Source organism: Arachis ipaensis, chromosome B07 (genome assembly GCF_000816755.2).
Source record: "Arachis ipaensis cultivar K30076 chromosome B07, Araip1.1, whole genome shotgun sequence".
NCBI lineage: Eukaryota > Viridiplantae > Streptophyta > Magnoliopsida > Fabales > Fabaceae > Arachis > Arachis ipaensis.
The window spans coordinates 26,039,749-26,051,779 of record NC_029791.2 but is presented as its reverse complement, the minus strand read 5'-3'; positions in this window follow the sequence as shown (position 1 = coordinate 26,051,779).

Below are 12,031 nucleotides of genomic sequence, written 5' to 3'. Positions count from 1 at the left end.
CTTTTGGCCCAAATCCAAGTCCAGAAGGCACAGATCAGAGGTTATGAAGTGGGGGAATACATCCATTCAAAGGGAGTCTCCAATTAGTTACTATTGATGAATTAGATGTAGTTTTTAGGGAGAGGTTCTCTCCTCTCTCTTTTAGGATTTAGAATTAGGATTTCTTTTGCTTTCAGGATTATCTCTTTTTATCAGGTTCAATATTCCCTTTTTAATTACTTATTTTCTCAATTTAATTTATGAATTCTTCTATATTACAGATTATTCTTTGAATTAATGTTATTTGAGGTATTTCAGTTTATGATTGTTTTCTTTTATTTATTTTACTGTTGCTTCCAATCTGAAGACATTTTTATTCAAGTAGATTTACTTTTTTCCCTTTTGGTCTTGGTTAAGAAATCAGTAACTCAGGAGTTATCAAACTCAACATGATTGATAATTGTTATCTTTGCTAATTGAATTGAACTTCAATAATCCCAATCTTTCCTTAGGAATTAACTAGGATTTGAAGATCAAACTAATTAGTCACTTGACCTTTCTTTGCTTTAAGTAAAGGCTAACTAAGTGGAATTAAGATTCAATCTTCAACATCATTGATAAGGATAACTAGGATAGGACTTCTAATTTCTCATATCTTTCCAAAAGTTTATTTTACAGTTATTTATTTATTTTACCTGCCATTTAAATTACTTGTTCTTTATCTTCAAAACCCCAATTTACAATCTTCATAACCAATAATAAGAACATACTTCCCTGCAGTTCCTTGAGAAGACGACCCGATGTTTAAATACTTCGCTTATCAATTTATTTAGGGGTTTGTTACTTGTGACAACCAAAACGTTTGTAAGAAAGGTTGATTGCTTGGTTTAGTAACTATACTTGCAACGAGAGTTTACTATAACTTCTAAACCATCAATCTTCAGTTCTTCAACCATCAAGTAAGAGAATAATTGATTTGAAATTTCTTCGAAAAGAATTAATGTAACACCCTTGCTATCAGAATGTCACGTTTCCGGCTACGCCACTTTAATAGTTTAGGTATTACGATGACTCTAAACATATTTAATACTAAGATAGGAGCCCAGCTAAAACTTAAAACCGTATAACCTTTCAAAAGACTTTTAGCTGAAAACATAAATACATACTTACAAACCATAGACAACACTTACAAAGAATATATATATAGACACACACACACACACATAATATTAACTTACTAGCATTACATAATACAAACCCTATCCCTCTTACAAAATGTGTAAAGATAAAGGCGAGGAAAAACATAATATCTAAACAATACAATACATCATATAAACAGAAAGGAAATAAACTCTTTGTGACCTCTTCACCCATATCCTGAAAAGGAAAACCTGTAGGGAGGTGAGAACATCGTCCTCACTGGTCCTTACCAAAGGAGTTAAAGAATTGCTATGACAAGATATGTAAAATAAAATTATTTTCATGGTACAGTGATCGTTGCTCGCCTTATGTATCTTTTCAAAAACCAAAGGTTCAAAAATCCGAAATCCTTTTTTTAAAGAGAAATCCGTTAATTCTTCAAAATCCAAAATATTTTCTTTTTATATCAAATACTAAAAATTTTTCTAGGCAGTATGAATGACCAAGTTATTCCAAACATAGGTTTATTAAGTCTATGCTAAACCAGTTTGATTTTTCATACTTTACTAAACCAAAAACACAAACCAATCACGGCCTTCGACCCATCACATAATCAATCACGGCCCTAGACCTAAACAACTTAATCAACATCCAATTCACCGCAATCCAATCAATTTCAGTCATAGACACAAGTAAGAAGGTTCAAACACAATCAAAGCAGTTACATCAAGTATAGTAATTAGCAGTTAAACATAATTATTCACATAGGCAAACCAATTACAATATGCACACCCAAACAATGTCACATAGATGCATATGATGAATTCCTGCCTTATGACTGATGAGTCTCATATGTCGATTACAAAGCCAACCCGACATGTCCGGCTACTAAACCCTAGACAGTCTCCCGTGCGCGCATCTCCAAGAGTTTATGCATAACTTTTTCTGAATCATAAATAAATTCTACTCATTAGGGAATTTTTGGAGTGTTAAAGTGCCCGGCCACATCTTGTGATGTATGATCAACAGAGTATTGAGTCTCGACCTGGAGCACGTGATGGCAAGCCACTACATCTTACTAAGGAAAACTCGTATCTCAGATAACTAGAAGTGCATAAGACAAGTAATAATTTCATATAATTCATTCATCATCATTTCCGCACTTCCTCAACAATCCATATCAAGTCAAATCATCATTCATGCCATATATAACTTTTTTCTCAAATCACTTTACTTTAAAACCAAAATCAAACTCATTTTTGTCTCAATTTCAAAATCCTCATCATATCTCAAGTTATTTCAAGCTCATAAGCCACTTTTTCCTCAAAATCAATTTCCTTTCAAAATGGAGCCACTTTATGTAACATTTTCTAAAACTTCCAAACAATTTCAAAACCATATCAAGTGGTAATTCTCTTTAAAAAGACTCAAAATCCTTCACTTTTAAATTACTCGTTTAACTACTTTAAATCAGAGTTATCAATTAACTATCTCGGCAAAGTCTCAAAACTTTAAAGAAAAATCTGCCAACTTTCAATTTCTTAAATTCATTCAAGATCCTTAAAAATCATTATTTTCTTCAATTAAATTAATCAAATAAAGTTCCTGAACAAATTTCAAAACTGAATCACTTAGAATAAAACTAATCCATTCAAATCAAAACCACCTTTTAGTTCACTTTTAAAACTAATTTTTTGACTTCTTCCAAAACGTCACAAATAGAATTATTCAATCAAAGTCCAATTTTCTTTGAATCCACTAAAACTCCTCCGAATGTGATTCTTTAATCAAATTCAAAAATATAAACCCTTCTCACATTTAAAACAATCTCAAAACATAAGTCTTTTCTAAATAACTTGCACTTAAAATATAATATTTTTCTTAAGAAATAAAGTTCAATCATAATTCTCTTTTCAATAATTCAATTCAAAACATAATTTATTATTTTTTTAATAAATAATTCAAGTAAAATAATATAATTCTTAAATTTATAATTATTTGTTTTAAATTGATTATTTTAGTCTTTAAAAAAATGATCGAACCAAATTTTATTTTCTTTTGTCATTTTTTGAAAAGTAAAAATAATTGTTACCTGATAATTAAGCTCCTGAAAAAGGTTAAAAATATAGCGCATAATTATTATCGACATTAGACTAGCTAAATGACATCATACCCCAATTTTATAAGTGACATTATACCCCAAATTAAGAAAAAAGAAGAGAAAAAAAAAGGGGGTTGTTTATGTAAGCATGGTGTGTGATTATTGTGGGTGGAGGGCCATGCACACTAGACACTACTGCTAGTGTTCCCAATCCCATATTGATTCATGGTACGATGTAAAATCCCTACAATTGTGGAAACCGCAGGGTTAATATATGTCTCGGACTAGTCATGTCACCCGCTCACATGAGATAATGAGATCCACATGGTTTTTATTTATCAAAAGTTTCGAAGAAGAGACAATAAATTTAGCAATATAACAAATGTAAATAATTAAATTTATGTTTTAGGAAGAGTTTTAAGTTTATCGAAAATACCAGTATTCCAGTTGTTTTAATTGTTGATCTAAACTATAAAAAATATATAATATATATTAATTGAAATCAACGGTTAAAACAACTGGAACATTGGTGTTTCCGATACACTTGAAATTTTTTCTATCTTTTAAATATCATTCAATCNNNNTAACTTAGAAGTTGAGTGAATTTTCTCTTTTTTTTTTTTAGACTAAACATGACCAACAAACACTTGATCAGAACCACAAAATCTAACTTAAATTCACTATCTAACTTTGTTTGGGTGCATCCCAGGTACCCTACGCCCACTTCCGATTGTGATTGCGTTTTAGCACGCTTCATCCTGCCAACCTTCATCACTGCAGCATCGTCCCACCGGCCTTCATCATCGCGATGCTCAAGATTTCATTATGCTCCCCAGACACTGTGTCACACTCCGTGCCATTTATCTCAATGCTTGCTCTTTCATCGCTGGTGGCTAGGTAGTTTCTTTGGCTCTATTTGCTCTTTGCTATAGCACGCACGCCTTAGATTGCTGGTCTCATTTCTTCTTCAACACGGTTTCCCTCTTAATCTCATCTCACAGATTGGTTGACATTGAAACCAGATTAATTTTTTATAGTTCTAATCTTGTAATCTGATTTGACAAACTTTTAATCCTTCACATTTCACATCTACTTTACTATCCTTTCACTCAAATGAAGAAAGAGAGAAGTAAAATCTCTCTCTCTCTCTCTCTCAACACCATATTTTATTTTTCTATTCAATTCTCACTGTACCAACTTCATCCAACAATAACAAATTAAAAAAAAAATTCTCTACTACTTGAATAAAAATCCGAACAGAGAAGAGACAAAAGAAAAATAGAGTTGAGTTAATGATAAAATTTTAATTTATTCACAAGAAAGTGGTAAAAATGGAGGTCAATATTCAATGATGTTTTTCAATAGGAATAAGAAGGTGAATTCTTCCTGCAAGAACACCTCTGATCCCCAACTTGCTAAGGAGCTATCCGTTTCTCAAGTGCCAATTGATAATTCAACTTTTGCATTTTTTGCATTTTTTTTTTAATTTATAATTTAATTTAATTTAATTTAATTCATCTCTATTTTAAAAACGACGTCGTTTTATGTCCTGACATGTAATTTAACGGATCGAGTAAGTTTTCTTTATCATCGGCAATAAAAAAAGTGACGGAAATACTAACGTAACTAATTAATATAAATTTTTTAAGAACGGATTTGATTAAAAAAAATTCAAAAATCAATTTGGAGATAAGTGATTTTTTTAACAATTTACTCAATATAATAATATGTAGCTCAAAATTTTATACATAGAAGTGAAAGTGGTTAATTTCACGTAAATGGACTTATATAGTGTAGCTTTGTGTGTATGATATACAGTTTTATACAGATTGTAAAAAAATACCTGGGTCTACTTGTTGGACGCAGAGCGAGTTTGCCTGTGGAGCGGATAGAATGCGGGTTGAGTCTCAACCCTACCCAACTTACTTGCACCTTCAACCTATGTAAAACATCCTTGGCCACAGAACCAAGTTTATCAATTTATAATATTAACATTTTTAAATGATATAAAACTCATTTCTCATTTAATGAGATATAAATACAAAGTTAATAACACTACTTGGCCTCAGTACTTTCATATTGCGAATCACATTTCACAGCCCCCAGCCCCCGAAGAACACAATGAATTCTAATCATCTTCTCTCAAATCTCAATCTCTCTGCACCCTAGCGTTGCTGTACTCTGCCGCGCCTACCCCCATTCCCGTCGCCGGCACTATTCACCTTACCTGCGTCTGCCTCAACTTGCACCGCCGGTGCTGTTGAACTCTCCCCTCACTCTCGTCGCGAGCTTTGTTGCACCCTACCCGCGTCGCCAGCTTGCTCGCGTGCTTCGTTCCTCCGTTCAGTTTGCTCGTGTCGTGTTGCCAGCTCTGCTGCACCCTACCCTGTGCTTCGTTCCTCCGTTCAGCGCCTGCTTTCTGTGCTCGCTTTGCTTGAAAGTATGTTTATCTGTCTTGAAAACTAAAATTTGTTTAAGTACATATGTAGATTAGATAAGTTATTATTTAATTTGATTTTAATTAGATAAGTGATTATTTAATTTAATTTTAATTCTGTTAGAATTTTTTCAGAATTCCTTAATCCAAAGATTATCCATGTTAAATCATTAAGAGATAAAATACTTGAATGCGGAAGCATACCTGAATTCATAAACATGAATCATGATCGAAAGAGTTTGCATCTTGTGGTTCTTTCGATCTTCCTCAACCAAAGCCTTCTGTATTCCTAGGCGGGTGAATTGTAACTTCTCTGATGGGAAATAGTTACCGAGGCGGCTTTGGTATGTTGGAGACTGAAACCCTGAAGACACTATTTATATTTAAGCATGACACCCATTAAACCCTAAAGCTCAAATAAAATAGTATTTAAAGTCCAAAAGATAATATATCTAAAATTCAAAAGATAGTTATCTAAAGAACAAAAGATAATATCTGGTTTTATTCTCATTTAATTCCAAATTAAAAGTAATTATGACTTATTCAATTTAGCATTTATAACAATAAATGAGATCACCATTATATAAGTCATTTAATTTGAAATAGCGTAATTTGTGATTATAATTAATATATGTATTGCCCACAAACAAATTAGGAAATTAAATAATTTCCTAACAATCTTCCACTTGGGCTATACATATATTCTTTCTTGACATAATCACATCTTATAACTTTATGCACGCATCTGAATGTTATTTCCCTTATTACTTCAACAATATGGTCCGTCTCATATATTAGATATGGAATCACTGCAGCTTTTTATCACATTAATGCCGTGACTAAACCACGACAATCACCATCCTAATATACTTAACGACATAGATCAAATTTGGATGAGTAATATGGAAATTACATGCCAAGTGATCTCATGCATGTCTATTTCCAGCTGGTCCAACTTTAAAACTTTATTGAGATCAAACACAAAACAAATGTTGCAAAATAAACATTTCACATAACATGAAATAAACCATCAACTTAATTATGCAGAAAAATAATCCAATTATCTGTCATAGAACATATAGCATAAAATAAACTCCCACTAAACCAAGGCATCACAAATATTGACACCCATCTGAGCAGTGTGCTCATTAAAGACTTTAGGGGATCAATTCCTTGGTTAATGAGTCTGCTAGCATATACTCTGTTCCTATATGTCCTATGGAAATCTGTTTTTCTTTAAATTTCTCCTTGACAACTAAGAACTTGATGTCTGTATGCTTCGATTTTGTCAAGCTCTTGTTGTTGGAGTATAGTACTGCTGACTTATTGTCACAAAATATCTTTAATGACCTTTCAATGTCAACTACTATACAAAATTCAGTGACAGTTTCGCAACCATATGCCATGAAATCGGAATCAGAGTACCCAATGCTCTCCAAATTTTCTTATCTCCGATAAGTAAGCATGTAATCCTTTGTTCTCTTTAGATAATGCATTACACGTTTAACAGCTATCCAATGATCTATGCCCGGATTGCTCAAGTATCTACCCAAGACTCCTACTATAAATGATACATCAGAATGTGTGCAGACTTGAGCATATATTAAATTCCCTAGTGCTGATGCATAAGGTTTATCATGCATTGCTATCTTCTCAAGATCATTTTTGGGCATTGCTTGAGACTAAACTTGTCTCCTTTAGCTACGGGTGTGTCCATTGGTCTACAACTTTTCATGACATATCTACTTAAAATCTTTTTTTTATATAGTTCTTTTGTGATAATCCAAGAATACCTTGAGAGCGACATCTTAGTATCTCGATTCCTAATACAAAAGGGGCATCACCAAGATCTTTCATTTCGAATTTGTTCGATAGAAATTTTTTAGTTTCATGCGACAAGCCTATATCGTTATTGGCAAGTAGAATGTTATCAACATATAAGACGAAAAATATGTATTTACTCCCATTGAACTTGCGGTATACACATTTATCTATAATATTTACCTCAAAACCATGAGGTAATGACTTGATGAACTTGTGATACCATTGACGGGAAGCTTGTTTGAGACCATAGATGGATTTACTCCTTTCTTTTTTGGATCTCCTTAATGACACTTCTTGAGGTTTTTGAACTTGCTGTATGGGTTGGGGTTGAGGAGGATTCTCATTATTTTTCTATACTGTAGCAGTATCTTGAGCAACAACAATATTCTCATTATTCTCTTGTACTGTAACTGGATCTATAATAGGATTCTCATTGTGCCCTTATACTATAACTGTATCTTGAACAATAATAGGCACAACGACCTGAGCATTGTCAGTTACAGAATCCTCATCAAAAGCAACATTCATAATATTTTCTTCCTCCCCAAACTCAACATCCTCAAGAAATCTCGCATGTCCTGTTTCAAAAATAGACCTTGATGCAGGATTGTAAAACTTGTACCCTCGTGAATGCTCAGCGTAACCAACAAAGTAGCAACTAATTGTCCTTGAGTCCAATTTTCTTTCATGTGGCCTATAAGGTCGCGCCTCAGCTGGACATCCCTAAATATGCAAATGCTTTATATTGGACTTTTTTCCAGTCTAAATTTCATATGGGTTTTGTTAACTGCTTTGCTTGGCACCCTATTAAGGATGCACACTACAGTCTTTAAGGCTTCTTCCCAGAGTGATTCAGGTAAGAGTATGTTTATCTGCCTTGAAAACTGAAATTTGTTTAAGTACATATGCAAATTAGATAAGTTATTATTTAATTTGATTTTAATTAGATCATTAATTATTTAATTTAATTTTAATTCTGTTAGAATCTTCTCAGAATTCCTTAATCCAAAGATTATCCATGTTAAATCATTAAGAGATAAAATACTTGAATGCGGAAGCATACCTGAATTCATAAACATGAATCATGATCGAAAGAGTTTGCATCTTGTGGTTCTTTCGATCTTCCTCAACCAAAGCCTTCTGTATTCCTAAGCGGCTAAATTGCAACTTCTCTGATGGAAAAGAGTTGTCGAAGTGGCTTTGGTATGTTGGGACCGAAACCCTGAAAGTACTATTTATATTTGAGTATGACACCCATTAAATCCTAAAACCCAAATAAAATAGTATCTAAAGTCCAAAAGATAATATATCTAAAATCCAAAAGATAATTATCTAAAGAACAAAAGATAATATCTGGTTTTATTCTCATTTAATTTCAAATCAAAAGTAATTATGACTTATTCAATTTAGCATTTATAATAATAGATGAGATCACCATTATATAAGTCATTTAATTTGAAATAGCGTAATTTATGATTATAATTAATATATGTATTGTCTACAAATAAATTAGAAAATTAAATAATTTCCTAACAAATTTGACCTAGCCTAAGTACATATACAATTTTTAATTTGATTTTACTTTTAGTTCAAGAAATTAGAGAAAAGACTTTATTGACAAGTGTCGTTTCTATTTCTGTTACATTAATATATTTGAATATATGTACAAAGTTTATTTGAACATGTTATATTTGTATATATATTTGTAGGAATTTACTTCGAAATCAAGTACCAACATGGATATAGTGGAATAAGATATGATTGCAGAAGAATAACAATAAAAATTTCGGTTGAATAATATAAAGAGTAAATTTATAATCTTACCCTTATTTGCAAATTTTTCTTAGTTTTCTTCACATGTATGGAGTGAAAAGTTGGAAATGGGTTCCACGTCAATTTTATTTTGTTCCGTCTAATATCTTTTTTATCCAATCAAAGAAAATTAAGTTTTTCATTTATTTTTCTTCTTTACATTTTTTTTCCTTTTAACTTCTTTGGATTTAAACACAGTGTTAAACCACCTTTAACACTATAACAATAACGTCACACCACCACTATCAATATTACTAATACCATCCACAACACAACACAACAATAAAAAGAGAGACATAAGGAGTGAGATGAAAAAAGACGAAAAAAAGCTAGCAAAATTTAAAACAATTTCAACAAAATAAAAATATTTTAGAATGTATAATATTAAGATACAGATACACTATATAAATAGAAATGATACTAATTAGTCTAATTCGACAACTTTTTTCGTCGACAATGCTCCGAGAGTGGATCATCTCCAGTAAAAAAACTGGATGGTATCAAGTGTAGGATCTCACCTTTTATTGTTCTCTCTTCTATTTAATTTTGGTTCCACTTATAGAATTAAAAGTAAGAAATCACATTTTATTCTCTCAAATGTTAAAAAAAATGAAAAGAATTCATTCCCACAACGCTCCTGTACTCCTGTAAAACCCTATTTTTGCCCATATATGTGTGTTTCACCAACTTGAACGCAATATGAAAATTAAAAATTACTTTTCTGTTATGTTTGTTTTGGTGTCTCCTGAGTCCTCACAATGGAGCCATTGTGCTGTGCCCAACATTTTCAATACCAATTGGAAAACCCCCATTTCAAAAGGGCCATCATCATCTAAGTGGATTTCCGACAAACAGTGTAGTATGCAACTTCAAAAAGCATCAAAGAAAAAGATAATCCACTTTCATCTATTTATATACATTATTATAAATATAAATAAATACAAAAGCATTTTTAATATTGCTATATTCTTTTGGAAAAATATACACAATGTGTCAATTAATTCACTAGTTATTATAATGTTAATAAAATATTTAATCGTTGAAATTCGGCCACCTTTTTTGTCTAGTCAAAAAATCCTTATTCCACTAAGAAATATGATAACGATACCCTTTCACACCCTGAGTTGACGTGGACAGCTATAAAAATCAATTTCCCCTTCTCTATGAGTATGACTATATCTTTCAGCATCAAACCAAATCTTGTATTACATATCTTCCTTTTAATAATTAATAATCAATTCTCACTTATTTTCTCCCTTCTTTGTAATTGTGGCTGGAATGCTTCCAACGCACTCACTTACCAAGCAATCTTTCTGTCACTATTTACTTCTTTTTCCAACTCAGAAAAAATATAATGAAGAATTTTTAATTTTCAGAAAAGGTGAGAAAATAATTGTAATGTTTATCTTTGTACAGTAGTGTCGCTTTTATTTTAAGGTGATATTCGAATTATCATATGGATATCTCGAATCTCGATTAATCCCGGTTTTAACTAAAAAATTAAAAAAAGAGAGTAAAAATTTACATGACTTTATATTAGGCCAATCATGTAAAGTCAACAGTATGCTTTTAGCATATATATATAGCTGGTGCTTTTCGTGTGATTCTTAAAAGCACAATTAATTCCTTCATTACCTAAGTTAATCAGTTTTCTGGATTTATTCTGTTATTTTATTCTTTTGCCTTTTAAATTTTATGAACGCGTACAAAAACTTAGGAAAAAATATATGTTACATTTAGACGAATAAATGTACAATTTGGTGAGATTCATAACTAACAATTGTATCTTAAATAAAATAATAAAATAAAATAAAATTCTCTTTTATTATAAATATATCGAACTCATTAGTTAGGGTACTTATCCTATATATCCTTTTCCTTCTGCTTTTTAATAGCGCCTTTCTACATCATCTCAAGTTTATATATATCAGCAATTTCAATTTTCCGTTTCATAAACATATCTTGTATTCTTGTTTGTTCCATTCAGAATTTTTTGTTAAGGACAAAAATCGATTTTCATGTAATATTTTCTAATAAATATATTAGATTTAATTTATTTATAATAACATTATAGAAAAAAGAAATTATATAATACTTTAATTGTGTTTCATAAAATCAATAAAAATATTCAACTCTGTTATTTAATATTTATTATTTCAAAAGGTTCTATAAATAATTAAATATAGTTATCCATTTAGGTGTGAAGTAATTAAATTGTAAGATATGTAGTTATGTAGTATTAAAGTCACCAAATAAAAGGAGGATGTGAAAAAAGAACAATTAAAAAGGACAAAATGTCCCTGTAGACTCAAAAGCTTGACAGTGACTCGCACTGGCCCATTTGCTTAAGTGGGCACGGCATCTCTATCTCACTCTCTCACTAATCTTCACCATGAACCTCTGAAGGACAAGCACTCAATAATAATTTTTAAAATTAATTCTAAACAAAAAAAGGATTGAATTATTGAAACACACAACTATACAATATAATTACGAATTTCAATAAAAAAAATGTTATATAATTTGTTAAAGTTGTTTTTGATACTATTAAGGAGGAAAACTCAGAGTTCTTGGCTTCTCGTCTCTCTGCCTAGATAGAGCAATAGAGAATCTATGCCTACCATGTGTTTTATTTACAATCAATGAGTAAAGAAAAACGGGTCCTACTATCTATAGAATAAATAAATAAAAATCTATTTTCTTTCAGGTGTGTTATTTGAATATTATTATTTTCTGAG